The sequence below is a fragment of the Oryctolagus cuniculus genome, chromosome X (genome assembly GCF_051225735.1).
Source record: "Oryctolagus cuniculus isolate XC-2025 breed Fujian yellow rabbit chromosome X, ASM5122573v1, whole genome shotgun sequence".
NCBI lineage: Eukaryota > Metazoa > Chordata > Mammalia > Lagomorpha > Leporidae > Oryctolagus > Oryctolagus cuniculus.
Genome location: NC_142888.1, coordinates 131,045,309 through 131,065,432, shown reverse-complemented (window position 1 = coordinate 131,065,432; position 20,124 = coordinate 131,045,309). Strand labels below are relative to the sequence as shown.

The following is a 20,124-nucleotide window of genomic DNA, read 5'->3' as shown; positions in this document are numbered from 1 at the left end:
CAAAACAAGAAACTAATTTCTAGAGCTATGGAAGAGAGAGCACAGAAAGCTCTCTTCAGCAGTCCCCCAAGAAAGTCCTTTGTGGAGGATGTTTGGATTCTGAAGGGATACCCCTTGGACCAGAGGCAAAAATAAGAAGATGGTTAAATACTGCTGTTGCATTTGGCCAGCACATCCAATGTTAAGGCTTCCAGTGTTCTGCCCTAAATCTGGTTCAGACGAGGGCTGGGTATGCCAGCCTCTAGTTTTGCATGTACACGGTCGAGCCTCGTCTTCCCAGGAGCAGAGAGATTATTCTCTCTGCTCGATGAGAAACCCAAGTTCCATTCTGTTAGCCTCCACTCCCAAGTTTCTTCTATAAAAGGTAAGGAAAGGGACTCCAGGACTAAATCCTGAGATCCCTTACCTCCTATACACCTCAAAATAGAGTCTGAGAGGAGCAACCAGTGAGGGAAGGAGAGCCAGGAGATGATTGGAATGAAGAATCAACTGAAGCATTACTGAGGGAAGCTCAAAAAGTCTTTGTAATCAGGGAGGAGGAAATCAAAACCAAGAGGCAAAAGGCATGATATTTACAGTGGAAGGCACAGTGGACAAGAGACTTGAGAAAAGGTCCTCATAGGGTAATGGAAGCTCACCGTGGCCAGCATGCTATAAAGAATGGAGGAGTAGCTGCTAGAACTGATGAATACACTCTAGAGCAGCTAGGTGCTACAATGGTGTAGAGCTAGTACATTTCAAAAGGAATTGTCCCAATATCATATGTTCTCCCTGATCGGTGACAACTAACAGAGCACCTAAAAGGAAACCTGTTGAAGTGAAATAGAAACTATGAGAAATAATGGCTTGAAAAGCCCTTGTCCTGATTGTCGAGCAACAACTTACTATTTTCTTCCTTTTAGTATTTGTTTGTTCTACTTAGTACCATTGGTTGAACTCTTTCATTAACACACGATTATTCGTAGGTGTTTAAATTTAACTGAAAGGCTGGCGCCGTAGCTCAACAGGCTAATCCTCTGCCTGTGGCGCCGGCACACCAGGTTCTAGTCCCGGTTGGGGTGCCGGATTCTGTCCCGGTTGCCCCTCTTCCAGGCCAGCTCTCTGCTGTGGCCCGGCTATGCAGTGGAGGATGGCCCAAGCCCATGGGCCCTGCACCCGCGTGGGAGACCAGGAGAAGCACCTGGCTCCTGACTTCGGATCAGTGCGGTGCGCCGGCCGCAACGCGCCGGCCGCGGCGGCCATTGGAGGGTGAACCAACGGCAAAGGAAGACCTCTCTCTGTGTCTCTCTCTTTCACTGTCCACTCCGCCTGTCAAAAAAAATTAACTGAAAATGATCCCGTGAAATATAAGAGTGGGAATAAGAGAGGGAGGAAATGCACAGTTCGGCACATGCTCAATCGGATTTACCCTAATGGTAGATTTAGAAATGTGCCAGGGGATTCCAATTCAATCCCATCAAGGTGGCATGTACCAATGCCATCTCACTAGTCAAAGTGATCAGTTTCAGTTCATAATTGATCATAATGATAGGATTAAGTGTCAGAGGGATCACATAAACAAGACTAGTGCCTGCTAATACTGATGAAAAGAGAGAACGATCCAACATGGGAAGCAGGATACACAGCACGTTCATAGAATGGCAGATGTCCTAAACAGCACTCTGGCCTCAGAATCAGCCCTTAAGGCATTTGGATCTGGCTGAAAAGCCCACGAGAGTATTTTAGGCATGGAAAGCCAAGACACTGGCCAAAAAAAAAAAAAAAAAAAAACTAAATGAAAGATCTCTGTGAGTGAGATCCCAGCAGAAAGAACGGGCCATCAAAGAAGGAGGTACCTTTCTCTGAAGGGAGGAGAGAGCTTCCACTTTGACTATGGCCTTGTCTAAATAAGATTGGAGTTGGCAAACTCAGGAGGCTTCTGTAGCCTTGGCAGCTCATGACAAGAGCTTCAGGTGATTACTGACGTCATAAATAAGAGTGTCAGTCGTTAAATCAACAACAGGAGTCACTGTGCACTTACTCCCCATGTAGGATCTCTGTCCTTAATGTGTTGTACTATGTGAATTAACGGTATAACTAGTACTCAAACAGTACTTTATACTTTGTGTTTCTGTGTGGGTGCAAACTGTTGAAATCTTTACTTAGTATATACTAAATTGATCTTCTGTACATAAAGATAATTGAAAATGAATCTTGATGAAGAATGGGATGGGAGAGGGAGTGGGAGATGGGATGCTTGTGGGTGGGAGGGTGGTTATGGGGGGAAAATGCCGCTATAATCCAAACGTTGTATTTTGGAAATTTATATTTATTAAATAAAAGTTTTAAAAAAAGGAATTGTCCCGAGTTAGAAAAAGATGATTCCATCATGAACTTAGATGAGAACCAAGGTGGGGGAGGGGGGAGGTCAGGGGTTCCTTTATCACAGGTCTCACCTGAAACCCTTGGTAAATTTAAAAGTGGGACTTCAAGGGGAAGACTTAATATTCCTGGTGGGTTTCAGCCTGATCCTTCCTTGCTTGTCAACCAAAGGGCACAAACTTATCCCAAAAAATTACAGTGTCTGGTGAAAAAAAGGGGAGTATTTCAAGTCCCAGTATTAAAAAAAAAAAACCAGAAGTTCAAATAAGGTCAGGAGAAATTGAAGTTACCTTCCTATATGTTCCAGAGGTGGGAACTAACCTGCTCAGCGCAGATCTAACTGCTAAATTAGGACTGGGCCTCAGAGTGGATTATGGACAGCTACGAATCCTGATAGATTTCCTTAGAGAAAGGGAAGAAAAACCCATTGACCCCTAAGTACCGATGAAAGGGGAAATGTTGGGGGGGAGGAGGTGGGAAAGATAGTTAAAAATTACACCTCTGAAAATTAAACTCCAGTACCAAAGGAGATAGTTCATAAAAGACAATACCCTCTTTCCAATGAAGGAAGAAAGGGCTACAACCCACAGTAGAGGTTTTCATTAAAGACGGACTGTTAGAACTCTGAGTTGTCCCCATATAACACTCCAGTTCTTCAGGTAAAGATACAATGGGTCTTATAGATTAGTACAGGGTTTGCACGCTATGAACATCGTGGTGCCAAATCCTTACACCTCCCTCAGTAAAATTCCTCATGAACACAAGTGGTTTAGTGTGGTTGCTCTAACGTATACTTTCTGGGCCTGCCCGCTAGACTCAAGAGAGTACAGACCTCTTTGCTTTTAAATAGGAAAATCCCCATACAGGAAGAAAACAGCAATACAGATAGACGTATGACCCTAAGGTTTCACTGAGACATCCAACTTATTTGGTCATGTTTTGGAAAAAAAATTGGAGCAATTCCTTGCAAGCTGGTGTCTCCCTGCACCTGAGCTCTAGCTGTTGGACTATGTAGATGACCATCCTGATGTTAGGATCGAGGTGTCAGTAGCCACCAGGGATCTACTTAACTTCTTGGCAGATAGGAGCCTACGTGTTTCCAGGCATAAGCTTCAATTTGTAGAAAAGGAAGTAAAATATCTGGGGCATCTGATCGTGAAGGGAAGTGCTGAATCAATCCCAGGAGAAAATCGGTATTGTACACCTCTGCTTGCCTAAAACCAAATGGAAGCTGAGAAAGCCGCTAGACCTAACAGGGTATTGCCAACTATGGGCTGATTCTTACACTCAAAGGACAAAAAGTCATTATTACAAACTTTTGGAGGAAAGTTCTGACCCTTAGAATGGTCCACAGAGGAGGGTCACACAGTAAACGCATTCAAGCAGGCCCCGATGACAGCCCCTATCCTAGCCCCTCCCTCGCTGGAAAAACCTGTTCACCTCTTTGTCACAGTAGATGAGGGTGCACCTCTTGGAGTGCTTACCCAGAGTTGGGGAGGAAAAAGACAGCCTGTGTGGCCTTTGTATCTGAACTACTTGATCATGTCTCTAAAGGATGGCCCGAAATGTGGATGGATGTGAAAGCAGTGGCTGCCACTGCCTTACTGGTGGAAGAAAGCCAAAAATTAACTTTCCGGAGAGCACTCACGATGAGCACCCCACATCAGGTCGGAAGTATCTTAAGCCAAAAAGTTAAATTTCCTTGACATATCCAGTATCCTAAAATATGAAAGCATCCTTTTGGAAAGAGGTGACCTAGTTCTTCTTTTTTCCTTAAAGATTTATGTATTTTTCTTGAAAGAGTTACACAGAGAGAAGGAAAGGCAGAGAGAGAGAGAGAGAGAGAGAGAAATGTCTTCCATCCGCTCGTTCACTCCCCAGTTGGCCACAGCGGATGGAGCTGCGCTTATCTGAAGCCAGGAGCTTCCTCCAGGTCTCCCACATGGGTGCACATGGGCCTTAAGAGGTGACCTTAGCAGGAGATGCCTACACAAACCCCGGATTTCTATGGAGGGGAGAAACTGACCCAACAAGACCTAGCATGACTGTTTATACATTGTAGAATATGAAAACAAAGTTAGACCGGTTATTAGAGATACCCTGTTACATGAGGTAATGAGGCTGTTTGTGGATGGGTCATCCCTAGGAATAGAGGAAAAACGACACAGTGTTTGTGCAGCCATTGATGGTGATAGCTGTTCAGTATGTGAAAGGGACAGATTGCCCAACAGCTGGCCTGCTCAGACATCTGGTGGGTTGCACCTGCTTAATTGGGCTCTAAAGCTTTTTGAGAGCCAGGAAGGGAATATTTGCATGCCCCTCCGGGATACTTATGGTGTGGTACACACTTCTGGAAAAATGTGGACAGAAAGGGGGCTTTTCAATAGCAAGGGAAAGAACTGATTCACAGAGAAATGATTACACAGGTCCTAGAGAGTCATTTGCTCTCTGCTGAAATGACAATGTTCCATGTAAATGGCCACTAAAAAGGGAACCCCCTTGAAGCTGTTGGAAATAGGCTAGCTGATGAAGCTGCTCAATAGGCTTTATCAATAAAAGATTAAATTATACTATTTAATCCCAAGCCACTCCGATAGTATGAAGCCCAATCCTCCAACGACAAAAAGGAGTTAGTTTAAGTAGAGGCTCCTAATGAGGGGAATGACTACTCCTTAACGGGAGAGAAGTGACCAGTAAACCAATGAAGAGGAAATTGATGGCCATATAACTCAAAGGGAGCCATTGGGGCCCTAGGCCTTGTGTGGCACAATACTGAGAGACCATGGCTGTATGGGAATCTATACTGTCGCTAAACAGATGTGCGCAGGCTGTGTAACTTGTTGGAAGGTAAATAATAATAAGAAGAAAATCGGCTGCTGGGGCAAAGGCCCCCAGATTGAGACCATTCCAAGGTATCGGGGTAGACTTCACAAGGTGCCTAAAATTGGGAGATTAGAATATTTGCTTGTGTTTATAGAAAATCTCTCTCACTTTGCCTCTTAGAACAGCCACTGTGTGGAATGTTATTACAGTAATCTTAGAACAAGTTAAACTTAGACTGAGTCTGGTAGAAAATCTCGATTCAGGCAATGGGAGTCATTTTACATCAACAGTGCAAAAGGGGGTCATGGAGGACTCAGAAGTTCAGTGGGACTGCCATACACACTGGCACCCATTCTCCTCATGACGGGTAGAGAGTGGAGAAAAAAAAAAAAAAAACAGCCTCTGAAGAAAAATATGACCGGGTTGGCGCCGGAAGCGTGGCATAGTGGGTAAAGCTGCCATCTGCAGTGCTGGCTTTCCATACAGGCGGCGGTTCAAGTCCCAGCTGCTCCACTTCTGATCCAGCTCTATTCTTTGGCCTGGGAAAGCAGAAGAAGATGGCCCTAGTCCTTGGGCCCCTGCACCCACATGGGAGACCTTGAAGAAACTCCTGGCTCCTGGCTTGGGATAGGCGCAATTCCGGGTGTTGTGCCAATTGGGGAGTGAACCAGCAGATGGAAGAACTATCCCTCTGCCTTTCCTTCTCTCTGTGTGTAACTCTGCCTTTCAAATAAATAAATCTTAAAAATTTGGCTAGCAATGCAGTGTAAACTCCCCTTCCTCTGTACCACGTGCTCAGCAATACCCAACCTCCATTGCCTCTCTGCCCTGTGTTTAGGCATTGTATTGTGTTTAGATTGTGCCTCCAAATTTGCTCAACCAGTGAGGAACTGGGGGAAGGGATCTCCACGTCCTAGGGATACAAGGAATGTAACTTGTGAAGAGTGCCACCTGCTTCCACCTGCTGGCCACCACTCTTGAGACCGGGTTTCAACACACACCTTGCTTTCTGCTGCCTTCATGTATCTGAAGCGATCCTTTGGTGGGTGGTTGGTCTCAGGTGGGCTCATTCCCCACATACATGTTGAAGTTTGGCAGGAAAGCCAAATTGACATCTTCCAATTCTTATCCAAGGACAGGATCTGCTCCTACGTTACAGACCGTTCGTTGTGTCTTTGCATGATTGAATGTGGTTTCCTAGGGTGGCCTTCACCCAAGATTACCTCCCATTTGCCTATTTTGTGACACCCGTTTCTGGAGATTGATCTCTATGTCACGTTGGCATGCAGCTACTGACAGAGCTGATTATTGGGAATATCAGGAGATGGTAACATGTGCTCCAACAGATGATCTACAGATAACTCCCCGTGGAACGACGAGATTCCATGACTTGTCTCCATGCTCGTGCCTAGTAGAGCACATTGTGAATGGCTGGCCTTGCAGTCAGTTCATTGCCCAGTTCCTCGCTCTAATGACCCATGCTAATGACAAAGCACTTTCTCACTGATCTTACCAGAGTGTTGGTGTTAAGATTTGCCAAGGCCGTTTGACAGCCTGCATGGTTCATGCTTCATTTCCTTGTCCCTAGTCTCAGTGGACTCCTGGTGAGTGTCTGGCCTTTAGAGCATTTCTCACCAGAAGAAGTATTGGTGATGGGTCTTGAGGTATGAGGAGGAGCTCGACAGCTGAGTGAGGATGGAAAGGGTGGTTCCAGCAAGAAGCAGAGGCTGGTCCATGCATCAGCTAGGGTGTAAGGAGCACAGAAAACATGCTCACATCTTTACACATCAGGGACATGCAAGTCAGCCACAGTTCAGCGCTTAATGCCTTTCCCTGTGGAAACAAGAAAATGACGATGTGGTGAAGTTGTGAGCTTTACGCATTGCTGCTGGGACTTCAGAATGAGGCAACTTCTGCACAGGACAGTCTGGTAGCTCCCCCAAACATCAAGCATGAAATTAACATAACACTTTCCACGCCTAAGCTTGTACAAAAGAAGTTATGAAGGGGTGTTCAAGCCAATACGTGTTTCTGGTATTTTTTTCAAGTGTATTTGTTTGAATGGCGGGGGAGGGGGGAGGGAGGGAGGGAAGGAGGGAGAGAGCGCTTCCATCTGATGCCTCACTACCCAAATGGCCACAACAGCCAGGGCTAGAGCAGGCTGAAACCAAGTGCCAAGAACTCCATCCCGGTCTCCCACGTGGGTGCAAGGGCCCAAGCACTTGGCCATCCTCTGCTGCTTTCCCAGGACATTAGCATGGAGCTGCATTGGGAGGGGAGCTGCTGGAACTCAAACCGTTGCTCATGTGGGATGCCAGTGCAGGTGATGGTTTATCCCCCTATTCCACCACGCTGGCCCCCTCCGTGAGTTTTTCTGCATGTTCACAGAAGCACTTCCCAAGGGTCAAGTGGAAACATGCCAACATTTCCCCATTTGGTGTAGAGATTAACCCATATACAGTAGGCCAGCTCTGTGGTGTAGTGCGCTGAGCCTTTGCCTGTGGCTGCGGCCTCCATACGGGTGCCGATTCGTGTCCTGGATGCCCCTCTTCTGAACCAGCTCTCTGCTAGTGCCTGAGAAAGAAGTAGAAAATGGCCCTGGGGCTGGTGCTGTGGCGCAGCTAGTTAAAGCCCTGGCCTGAGGCGCCAGCATTCCATATGGGCTCCAGGTTCTAGCCCCAGCTGCTCCTCTTCGGACCCAGCTCTCTGCTATGGTCTGGGAAGGCAGTGGGGGATGACCCAAGTCCTTCAGCCCCTGCACCCGCGTGAGAGACCCGGAGGAAGCTCCTGGCTCCTGGCTTTGGATCAGCACAGCTCCAGCCATTATAGCCATCTGGGGAGTGAGCCAGCGAATGGAGTACCCCTCTCTCTGTCTCTACCTCTCTCTGTAACTGTATTTCAAATAAATCTTTTTTTTAAAAAAAAGAAGATGGCTCAAGTGGTTGGACACCTGCACCCTCATGGGAGAAGCAGAGGAAGCTCCCAGGTTGTGGCTTTGGATCGGCCCAGCTGCGGCCTTTGGTGGTCATTTGGGAAGTGAACCAGCAGATGAAAGACCTCCCCTCTCTGTAACTCTTCCTCTCAAATAAATAAATAAATAAAATTCTTAACAAAAAATAAATAGGGCCTGTCTGCACCATGGAATGTGATGCAGCCACAAATGAGACAGAATGTCCGGACATGTGTTACAACAATTGGATGTATCTTGAAATCATTTGAAGTGAAAGGAGGCAGACACCGAGAGTAAAGATTCTATGACTGTATGTTTGTGGAAAATCATGGAAGCCTGACTTGTTTTTAAAAGATTTTATTTATTTATTTGAGAGGTAGAATTACAGACAGTGAGAGGGAGAAACAGAGAGAGAGAGAGAGAGAGAGAGAGAGAGAGAGGTCTTCCATGTGCGCATTGACTGCCCAAATGTCCAGCAGTGGCCAAACTGGGGTGATCTGAAGCCACGAGCCAGGAGCTTCCACAAGGTCTCTTATGTGTGAGCAGGGACCCAAGGACTTGGGCCACCCTCCACTGCTTTTCCAGGCGATTAGCAGAGAGCTGGAGTGGAAGCGGAGCAGCCAGAACACAAACTGGCACCCATATGGAATGCCGGCACCACAGGCAGAGGATTAGGCTCCTGGGCCACAGCACCAGCCCCAGAAGCCTGACTCTTGTAGTCCAGTCAGGTTGCAGAGCAGTGTGGTGGACTCAAGGACTGGGGGGAGGTGGGAATGAGAAAGGACCGCTTGATGGAATCAAGATTTCCTGTGGGACTCCTGGGAACCTGGTGGGAATTGATGGAGGTCAGGGTGTCCCAGGATTCTGAAGTGACTGAATGCCACTGAATGGCACACTTCCAAGGGCAAATCTGAGCTTGCGTGAATTTTTCTTCAGTGAGCAGCTTTTAAGTAGCAAACATAGGAGTTTGTAGGGAACCCAGCCTGACATGGCTGCAGCCATCTCGGTCATATCCACCATCACGCACTTTAGGTGAGCCTGGAGGTCATGATGTTACCCGTTAGGATAACCTGCTGCTCTGCTCTGATGCCCTGGAGCATGACTGCCTCCTGAGAACGTCCAGGTGCACCGTGGTCACCGTAAGCCTCCTTTGCCTTTGGAAATCCTTTCTCTCCTGCCTCGTGGAGCGAAGATCTTATGTCTCTTGGCCGCCGGTTCTGCCCCTGAGTCACCTCAGTAAATTACACTTTGTGCCTTCCTGGACTTTCTGTCTCTTTCTCCCATTTCTCCACACCTCTGCCTCTGGCAGCCGGTTAATGAGAGCCAGGTTTTGCCGAATCAGAGAACTCGGGCCAACATCATAAAGTCTGTGTGTCGGGGCCCGCTTTGTGGCACGGCAGGTTAAGCCGCCCTGTGGAGGCTACCATCCAATCTGGGAGCACTGGTTCGTGTCCCAGCTGCTCTGCTTCTGATCCAGCTTCTTGCTACTGCCCCTGGGAAGGCAGCAGCAGATGTCCTGATGCTTAAGACCCTGCCACTTGAGTGACAGTCACACATGGTGTTCCAGCTCATGGCTTCAGCCTGGCTGAGCCCCAGCAGCATTTGTGGTCATTTGGGGAGTGAACCACAGCCAATGGAAGACCTCTTTTTCTGCCCCTCCCTCTCTGTCACTACACCTTTCAAATAAGTAAAATAAACCTTATGGGAAAGAAATAAGATTTGGAGCCGATGTTTTGACGTAGTGGGTAAAGCTGCTGCTTGGGAGGCCTGTGTCCCACACAGGTGTTGGTTCACTTCTGGGCTGCTCTACTTCCAGACCCAGCTCCATGTCAATGGCCTGAGGAAAGCAGCAGAAGAGACGGCCTAAGTGCTTGGGCCACTTCCAACCACTGGGAGTACTGGAAGAAGCTCGTGGCCCAGCCCTGAGAATTATGCCATCTGTGAGCAAACCAGTGAATGGAAGATCAATCTCTCTCTGTCTCTCCCTCTCTCTGTAACTCTTTCAAATAAATCGATCTTTTTGAAAAAAGTACGATAATAAATAGAAACAAGTGGTTTTGAAAAAAAAACACTTAGGCAATGAACTTTTAAAATACTTGTTTAGCAAAGTTGTTGTGCCTACTTGTGTGTGTGTGTGTGTGTGTATACACACACACACACATATGTAGCATTGATGGGAAAAATGCCTATTTTTGGAAATAAATGAAATAAATACATAAATGTCTGGGAGACCGTTTCCATTTTTTGCAAAACTCTTTTGGGTCTATCAGATCGAGAAACACCTGGGATTTTATAGCTGCTGCTTCATTCCACCTCTTGCCCTGGTGGGCTGTTTCCAATGAAGGGTGGGTGCCTCCTGCCTGCTCAGATGCTGCACTGGGAAAGCAAGACCTCTTGGTCCCCAGAACAGGTTCTTGGGGACCACAACCAGGGTTCCATTTGACCAAGTAACCGTTTAGGCCCGGCCAATCTCCAGGCCCTACTGCCACGCGAAGCTCCCTGATTCTGACACTCTGACCCTGCCGGCCCCACCTTCCCCTTCCTTAAGATTCCCTGAGAGCGTCCGCCAGTCAGAGTCTTCCTTGTGGGCAGGAGGTCAGCAGGCAGGTGAGCTGGACGTGCCTTACCCTCGATTCCCGTCCTCTAAGGGCTACTTCCGATTTATACTCTTCAGAGACGAGCGGCCTGGGATTGCCCTGGACACAGGCAGTCCGTAGTGGACATCCCACCCCGCCCTCGGCACCCAGCGCTCTGTCTGTGGCCCACAGAAAGACCTGTGCCTGCAGAATTATTGCTGGTATACTCTCCAGAGAGGTTGAGGGTCCCAGCTTCGAGCGGGCCCTCCTCTCCCATCCCACTACCCCGTCCACAGCTCACAGCTCCCTGTCATCGCTGGGAGGGGTCTTGGGGATCATGAGCCCTTTCCGTGGCCTCCTGCAGAGCCTTCACGGAGCTGGGCCTGACTCTTTCCTCAAGTCCAGGCCCGCGCTCCTAGGGTCTCCTCCTCCATGCCCATGGGTTTGCTGGCTGCGGTGCCTCCCCGCCTTTCTCCCGACGTGGCTGCACCCGCCCCTCACAACACCGGACCCCCTTTGTTGCCCTCTCTTTCCAGCCTCACCCCGTGCTGGCCTCGGGATCATTTCATCGGTTTTCCCCCTTGATGGCTGTCCACATGGGTAGGTACGGTCGTGCCTCTGTGTGTCCATGTGCCACGCGTGTGTCCGTGAGTGCCACATACAGCCATGGGGTGCTGGCAGACTGGAGTGTGCCTTGTGGTGTTTTCCATTATTGTGGATCATTTTCCAATGTTGCTTCCCCTCTGTCTTCTCGGCCTCCAGTTGGCTATGGCTGCTCTGTGTCAGGTTGCGAGTTCTAATAATGAGCATGTCTTGCCAGGAATATGAAACATTCCTGCAAGAAAGTGTCAAGTGTAATCTCACCGTTCCTGGTTTCTGTGGTACGCCTTTGCCAAGCCTGCTTTCCTTTTGCTCACCTCTGTGTGATTCTGCAGGCCCTGCCCCCCGAGTCTTCATACAGTAAGATGGACATGCACATGCACACACGTGCCTGACCTCTGCCTGATATTTCACGAGAGTTGACAAGTTGCGCCTACCCTCATGTCTCATGTCGATCGTGCTCCTCTCTGTGGTGTAGCCACATCGTGAGGTTTCTGTTCACCACTCCGGATGCTTTTTTGGCGTTTCTGTGTCTGTCTTGTGCTAAGGGAAGTACGTGTAGCACTGTCCTCCCGGTGAGTGTCAGTTTTCCAGAAGCTGCATAATTCACCTGAGTCTTCTCTGTGCCCACCCACGAGGCTCTGCCTCAGTCCTCCCATTGGACACGCAACGCACTATCGTGGGCTTAGAGCCCAGAGTCATGGTCCTTGGCCCGTGGACAGCACCTGGCATCTGCCCAATAGGGTTTGCAGGGTGCACAGCACCCGACTCACCTTGTGGGCACGACAACCCTCTGTCCTCATGCAGGACAGAGGGCTCCTCAGTGGATCCCCAACCAAAAGACACGCCTCATTCACTGGCCAGGGTGTGAATGGTTACGGAGCTCTCATCCTCAGCAACGAGGAGGTGACCCTTACTTTCGTAGGCCTAATGTACTCTGTGCGTGCTTATGGGAGCTATGGGGGTCTGGAGGTCTCGTCTCCCCTGAGGCAGGTAGCAGGGTCTGCTTTCAAAGCACAGCCCCCCTTTGAGTGGGAACTGTGTGCAAGGGGGCTGTGCTTTGCAAGGGAGAGTCTGTACGCTGGTCTTCAAGTAGAAGCCTGGATAAGAGACCAGGACGTTTGCACAGCCCTTGCCTGAGGCGCTCCTGCGATTCCTTCTCTGAGTAGTAGACGATGGGGGTGGGGGTCGCAGGTGCCTGCCGAAGGGTTGCTGGTGCTGCTTTGTTGTTCAAGGAAATTTGAGAGGCAGTGCCCTCGTCGCTTGAATGTGAAGGTGCCTGTCTGTTTACGTCGTAGCTCACGGTTTGCAAGGTGTCAAAATGAATTCTCTTTTCCTCCTACGAAAAAACTGAGGGCAGTTCAGGATGCTGATGCTTGTGATCCTTACCATTGACAGATCACTTGTATGCACAAAAAAGAAAAACAGAAAAAGCATTCTCCAGGAAAGTGTGACCTCTATTAAAGTATGATATTAGATTAGTGGCCAAACTTCAAGGACAATGCATAGATGTAAATCCTCACCCAGTCTCCAAAACCCCGCTAACACAGTGACACCTTTAAAACTTAAGAAAGAAAACGAAACAGAAAGACTCGTATGTACGCTTCTGCGGCTTTCTGCTGCCAATGGAAAGGTGCAGGCATCCATTTTCTTCATCAAAGGGGTTCTACAGAGTGCTCCTTTATCACCGAGAGGCACACGGCCAGCTCGTCCTCACAGGGCAATGCGTGTGCTGAGGGAGGTTTAAAGTCACACCCCTGACCGCTGAGAAGCAGCTCTGGTCAACAGCTCGTCACACAGGGAGGAGTGTTGGGGTGAGAATGAGAGGACGCCTGCCCCCGAGCAATGCTGTGGGGCACCACCTCCACAATGACCCCAACTGGGAGAAAGCTTCCAGAGGGTTGGGAGATGGTTTTGGCTTTTCAGAAACTTTTCCCCCAGATTGCTTGAAGTGCCCACCTGGGCTAGGAGCTTCCGCAATGACTTTTCCTACATCATGGCTGTTGACAGGAGAAAGAAAAGCCCATTTGATTATAGGCCCTTTGATCCTCGAGCAAAATGCTAATGGGCTAGAACACAAGTTGTGCCCCCAAATCATCAACACTTGTTTTGGGGGATTTTATTCTTAGTGCCCTGAAGTTGACTGAGATGTTACACAGTTCCCACTCAAGACTCATAGTATCTTCCTTTTGTTTTAACTCGGCAGGTGGTGTTTGGATGCAGCCTGCAATTCCGGATGCATTTCCAGTCGCTGGTCCCCAGGGAATGTGGAGTTACTTCAACATCTTGGTTTGGTGGTGTTGCCGTTCTGTTTCTTTCACAGGGTTCCTGGTTGGCACAAAAAATACATGTTTTCTACCTCTGAGTCTCTCTATCTCTCTCATTCTCTCTCTCTCTCTCTCTCTCTCTCTCTCTGCGTCTTTCATTCTCTCTCCCCCATTCTCTCTCTGCCCCTCCTACTTCTCTATCTACTGTGTGTCTATCCACCTACCTCTATTGTATACCTGTCAGCTCACTATCATGCATGCAACTATAATCAGATATCTCTGCTTCTGTGTGCATCCTTCTGTATCTAATCTGTATCCATCTGTTTTTCTCAGTCTCTGCATGCAGTTATCCTTTTCTTTTAGTCTATATACATTTTATATCCTTCTGTGCGTTCACGTGGTCTTCTAGATAGGACCTGTAAATTTATCTGTGTGTATAAGTGCATCTGTCTTGGCTATATCAGTCCTCGGTCAGTGGCCATCAATCTAGCTCTGCATTTCTGTCTATGTAAATATTTCCACTTCCCTCTACATCTATCTCTCCACGTAAACGTCTGCCTACTTACCAAGCAACCTATCTAGTGACCTACCCTTCTCTCTGCTGGGAGAGAAGACAATTCTATTCCCACTGGTACAAAATTGGATAGAAAACCATACACAAACCTATATGGAAGTGCTGGATAGAAGGCATTGGGGCAGTGGGCCACAGCGTGTGGTGAGAGGATTTGATAGTGGGACTTGACATATTCCCTTCAGATCATTCTCTTAAGGAGGCATTGCTGTTTTAGTCAGAGATATAATTTGATCATTGGTGTTGGAAAGTGCGACGTTGAAAGTGTGTGTTTCACGCTTGAAAAGGTGGAGCCAAACATGGATACAGAATAGTATTCAAATCCTGTGCGGTATAAACATATAGTAGGAACATGCTATCCTATACTATGGTATATGTGTCTAAAACAAGAGGACCTTTCTGGAGCCTGCTGGGGCTTGCATATTTGCAAGAAGCATGCCCTGGTGATGGAATGGCGGATGCTTCCTGTAGTTCTTTTTCAGTAATTTTAAACATCATTTCAGAGAGTTCGGCGTGTATATATTTTTTTGCAAGTAAGCAGCCGTTTTTTAATTTATTTTGAAATGTCTACACCCGTATATTTCAAGAAAACCTATCAGTTTTGTCTCCAAGAGGTTTGAAGCATAAAAGAAAATGATGTAATTGTGCCATTTTAAACGTACAACAGACTTTTATGCTAAAAGTTAGAACTGGATGATTAGAGAGATGTTTGTACCAGAGTTTGAATTCCAGTCTAACTTTTTTGTTGTTGTTGTTGTTCAAGTGTTACCATCTTCTTATCTGTAGTTCCAGCTTTGAGGAATACGATGATAATATAGGCAAAGCTACTTTCTGGGAGTATTTTTCTTTTTTTAAACTTTTATTTAGCAAATATAAATTTCCAAAGTACAGCTTATGGATTATAGTGGCTTTTTCCCACCCCCATAACTTCTCTCCCGCCCACAACCTTCCCAACTGCCGCTCCCTCTCCCATTCCATTCACATCAAGATTCATTTTCAATTATCTTTATATACAGAAGATCAATTTAGCATATATTAAGTAAAGATTCCAACAGTTTGCACCCACACAGAAACACAGAGTGTAAAACACTGTTTGAGTACTGGTTATAGCATTAATTCACATTGAACAACACATTAAGGACAGAGATCCTACATGAGGAGTAAGTGCACAGTGACTCCTGTTGTTGACTTAACAAATTGACACTCTTGTTTATGGCGACCGTAATCTCCCTAGGCTCTTGTCATGAGTTGTCAAGGCTATGGAAGCCTTTTGAGTTCACCGACTTCGATCTTATTCAGACAAGGTCATAGTCAAAGTGGAGGTTCACTCCTCCCTTCAGAGAAAGGTACCTCCTTCTTTGATGGCCCGTTCTTTCTACTGGGATCTCACTCACAGAGATCTTCCATTTAGGTGTTTGTTTTTGTTTTTGTTTTTGTTTTTTGTTTTTTTTTTTTTTTTTTGCCAGAGTGTCTTGGCTTTCCATGCCTAAAATACTCTCATGGGCTCTTCAGCCAAATCCGAATGCCTTAAGGGCTGATTCTGAGGCCAGAGTGCTGTTTAGGACATCTGCCATTCTATGAACCTACTGTGTATCCCGCTTCCCATGTTGGATCGTTCTCTCCCTTTTTTATTCTATGAGTTAGTATTAGCAGACACTATCTTCTTTCTGTGATCCCTTTGACTCTTAGACCTATCAGTATGATCAATAGTGAACTGAAATTGATCACTTTGACTAGTGCTATGGCATTGGTACATGCTATCTTGATGGAATTGAATTGGAATCCCCTGGCACATTTCTAACTCTACCTTTGGGGCAATTCAGCTTCAGCATGTCCCAAATTGTACATCTCCTCCCTCAATTATTCCCACTCTTAAATTTAACAGAGATCACTTTTCAGTTAAATTTGAACATCTAAGAGTAATTGTGTGTTAATTACAGAGTTCAACCAATAGTATTAAGTAGAACAAAAAAAAATACTAAAAGGGATAAAGTATTAAGTTGTACATCAACAGTCAGCACAAGGGCCGATCAAGTCACTCTTTCACATAGTGTCCATTTCACTTCAACAGGTTTCCTTTATGGTGCTTGGTTAGTTGTCACCGATCAGGGAGAACACATGATATTTGTCCCTCTGGGACTGGCTTATTTCACTCAGCATGATGTGCTCCAGATTCCTCCATTTTATTGCAAATGACCAGATTTCATTGTTTTTTTACTGCTGTATAGTATTCTATAGAATACATGTCCCATAATCTCTTTATCCACTCTTCTGTTGATGGGCATTTAGGTTGATTCCAGGTCTTAGCTACTGTGAGTTGAGCTGCAATAAACCCTGAGGTGCAGACAGCTCTTTTACTTGCCAATTTAATTTCCTTTGGGTAAATTCCAAGGAGTGGGATGGCTGGGTGGTATGGTAGGGATATATTCAGGTTTCTGAGGAATCTCCAGACTGACTCCCATAGTGACTTTACCAGTTTGCATTCCCAGCAACAGTGGGTTAGTGTCCCTTTTCCCCCACATCCTCGCCAGCATCTGTTGTTGGTAGATTTCTTTTTTTTTTTTTCAAAGTTCTTTTCAAAAGCCTCTATTCTGTCTTTTTTTATCTTTTATTTAGTAAATATAAATATTCAAAGTACAGTTTATGGATTACAATGGCTCCCCCCCCATAATTTGCCTCCCACTCACACCCCTCCCATCTCCCGCTCCCTCTCCCATTCCATTCACATCAAGATTCATTTTCAATTATCTTTACATACAGAAGATCAATTCAGTATATATTAATTAAAGATTTCATCATTTTGCACCCACACAGAAACACAGAGTGTAAAATAATGTTTCAGTACTAGTTATAGCATTACTTCACATTGGACAACACACTAAGGACAGATCCCACTTGAGAAGTAAGTACACAGTGACTCTTGTGGTCAAACTAACAATTTGACACTCTTGTTTATGGCATCAGTAATCTCCCTAGGCTCTTGTCATGAGTTGCCAAGGCTGTGGAAGCCTTTTGAGTTCGCCGACTTCAATCTTATACCGACAGGGTCATAGTCAAAGTGGAGGTTCACTCCTCCCTTCAGAGAAAGGTACCTCCTTCTTTGATGGCCCCGTTCTTTCCACTGGGATCTCACTTGCAGAGATCTTCCATTTAGGTCTTCTTTTTTTTTCAAGGGTGTCTCAGCTTTCCATGCCTAAAATACTCTCATGGGCTCTTCAGCCATATCCGAATTCCTTAAGGGCTGATTGTGAGGCCAGAGTGCTATTTAGGACATCTGCCATTCTATGAACCTACTGTGTATCCCGCTTCTGATGATGGATCATTCTCTCCCTTTTTGATTCTATCAGCTAGTATTAGCAGACACTAGGCATGTTGTGTGATCCCTTTGACTCTTAGACCTATAAGTGTGATCAATTGTGAACTGAAATTGATCACTTGGACTAGTGAGATGGCTTTGGCACATGCCACCTTGAAGGGATTGAATTGGGATCACATGGCATGATTCTAACTCCACCATTTGGGGCAAATCCAATTGAGCATGTCCCAAATTGTACATCTCCTCCCTCTCTTATTCCCACTCTTATATTTAACAGGGATCACTTTTCAGTTATATTTAAACACCTAAGAATAATTGTGTGTTAATCACAGAGTTCAAACAACAGTACTAGAACAAAATAAAGAGAAAATACTAAAAGGGATAAAGTATTACATTGTACATCAACAGTCAGCACAAGAGCTGATCAAGTCACTGTTTCTCATAGTGTCCATTTCACTTCGACAGGTTTCCCCTTTGGTGCTCAGTTAGTTGTCACCGATCAGGGAGAACATATGATATTTGTCCCTTTGTGACTGGCTTAATTCACTCAGCATGATGTGCTCCAGATTCCTCCATTTTATCGCAAATGACTGGATTTCATTGTTTTTTTACTGCTGTATAGTATTCTATAGAATACATGTCCCATAATCTCTTTATCCACTCTTCTGTTGATGGGCATTTAGGTTGATTCCAGGTCTTAGCTACTGTGAGTTGAGCTGCAATAAACCCTGAGGTGCAGACAGCTCTTTTATTTGCCAATTTAATTTCCTTTGGGTAAATTCCAAGGAGTGGGATGGCTGGGTGGTATGGTAGGGATATATTCAGGTTTCTGAGGAATCTCCAGACTGACTCCCATAGTGACTTTACCAGTTTGCATTCCCAGCAACAGTGGGTTAGTGTCCCTTTTCCCCCAATCCTCACCAGCATCTGTTGTTGGTAGATTTCTGTATGCGAGCCATTCTAACCGGGTGAGGTAACACCCCATTGTGGTTTTGATTTGCATTTCCCTGATGGCTACTGATCCTGAAGATTTTTTCATGTGTCTGTTGGCCGCTTGGATTTCCTCTTTTGAAAAATGTCTATTTAGGTCCTTGGCCCAAATCTTAAGTGGGTAGTTTGTTTTGTTGTTGTGGATTTTCTTGATCTCTTTGTAGATTCTGGTTATTAATCCTTTATCGGTTGCATAGTTTCCAAATATTATTTCCCATTCTGTTGGTTGCCTCTTCACTTTCCTGACTGTTTCTTTTGCAGTACAGAAACTTCTCAATTTGATGCAATCCCAAATGTTAATTTTGGCTTTCACTGCCTGTGCCTCCGGGTTATTTTCCAAGAAGTCTTTGCCGATACCTATATCTTGCAAGGTTTCTCCAATGTTCTCTGATAAGTTGATGGTGTCAGGTCGTAGATTTATGTCTTTAATCCATGTTGAGTGGCTTTTTGTGTAAGGTGTAAGGTAGGGGTCTTGCTTCATGTTTCTGAACATGGAAATCCAGTTTTCGCAGCACAATTTGTTGAATAGACTACCCCTGCTCCAGGAATTGGTTTTAGATCCTTGATCAAATATAAGTTGGCTGTAGATGTTTGGATTGACTTCTGGTGTTTCTACTCTGTTCCATTGGTCTATCCATCTGTTTCTGTACCAGTACCATGCTGTTTTGATTACAACGGCCCTGTAATATGTCCTGAAATCTGGTTATGTGATGCCTCCGGCTTTGTTTCTGTTGTCCAAGATTGCTTTAGATATTCGAGGACTCCTGTGTCTCCATATGAATTTCAGCATCATTTTTCCAGATCTGAGAAGAATGTCTTTGGTATTTTGATTGGTATTGTATTGAATCTATAACTTGCTTTTGGGAGAATGGACATTTTGATGATATTGACTCTTCCAATCCATGAGCATGAAAGATGTTTCCATTTTTGATATCCTCTTCTATTTCTTTCTTTAAGATTTTGTAATTCTCATCGTAGAGATCTTTGACGACCTTGGTTAAGTTTATCCCAAGGTATTTGATTGTTTTTGTGCCTATTGTGAATGGGATTGACCTTAGAAGTTCTTCCTCAGCCATGGCATTGTCTGTGTATACAAAGGCTGTTGATTTTTGTGCATTGATTTTATATCCTGCTACTTTACCAAACTCTTCTATGAGTTCCCATAGTCTCTTAGTAGAGTTCTTTGCATAATAAATAAAGAATCACATCATCTGCAAAGAGAGATACTTTGACTTCTTCCTTCCCAATTTGTATCAATTTAATTTCTTTTTCTTGCCTAATAGCTCTGGCTAGAACCTCCAGAACTATACTGAATAGCAGTGGTGAGAGTGGACATCCCTGTCTGGTACCAGATCTCAGTGGAAATGCTTCCAACTTTTCCCCATTCAATAGGATGCTGGACGTGGGTTTTTCATAAATTGCTTTGATTGTATTGAGGAATATTCCATCTATACCCAGTTTGCTTAGAGTTTTCATCATGAAAGGGTGTTGTATTTTATCAAATGCTTTCTCTGCATCTATTGAGATAATCATTTGGTTTTTCTTCTGCAGTTTGTTAATGTGGTGCATCACATTCATTGATTTGCGCACATTGAACCATCCCTGCATACCAGGGATAAATCCCACTTGGTCTGGTGGATGATCTTTCTGATGTGTTGTTGCATTCTATT

The 20,124-nt window shown here is 45.6% G+C and overlaps 1 protein-coding gene across 1 annotated transcript in view; it reads left to right on the top strand.

The window, feature by feature from the left end:
• Positions 1-20,124, top strand: part of LOC127490201 (uncharacterized) — a 41,177-nt gene that overhangs the window by 8,059 nt on the left and 12,994 nt on the right. Inside the window, exon 2 of the mRNA XM_051842387.3 lies at positions 13,517-13,604. The gene's annotated coding sequence lies outside the window, so the exon portion shown is untranslated. The remainder of the gene's footprint in view (positions 1-13,516; positions 13,605-20,124) is intronic.